Below are 513 nucleotides of genomic sequence, written 5' to 3'. Positions count from 1 at the left end.
ACGACAATCTCAGGTGGCCTACAGATGTCACCCCCAAAACATATCTGCAGACATCCTGAGATTTCCACGGACTGTCAGTGAAAGAGCTCTCTCTGCCTCTCCCTAGACTGACTGGTGGGGTTTTATTTTCCTTGGGGGAAGGGATGGAGTCATCCACTTCTGCAAGAATTCCATTGGAATCAAGGGCCCTTTCCTACAGAAAGTCATGTCCACCCTGCATTGTAAGTGCCACAGCCTGGGGTTCAGAACCTAAGTCGAAAGTATGGGAGATAGGGCTGGGTTCATGGTCCGACCTGGGTACTAGGCAGGCAGCGGCTTTTCAGTGGAGGGAGAAGCCTGTAGTGGGGGCTGCGCTGCCTGCCCAGACCCTGACCCTAGACCCAGCATCCTATGCTGATGGCAGAGTCCCCACCAGCCTGTGACCTCCCACTGCACAGAACCCCCACCAGCCTATGTCCTCCCACTACACAGAGCCCCCACCAGCCCGTGTCCTCCCACTACACAGAGCCCCCA

Source organism: Sapajus apella, unplaced genomic scaffold (assembly GCF_009761245.1).
Source record: "Sapajus apella isolate SASKATOON/1434 unplaced genomic scaffold, GSC_monkey_1.0 scaffold112, whole genome shotgun sequence".
Taxonomy (NCBI): Eukaryota; Metazoa; Chordata; class Mammalia; order Primates; family Cebidae; genus Sapajus; species Sapajus apella.
This window is presented reverse-complemented; position numbering follows the sequence as displayed.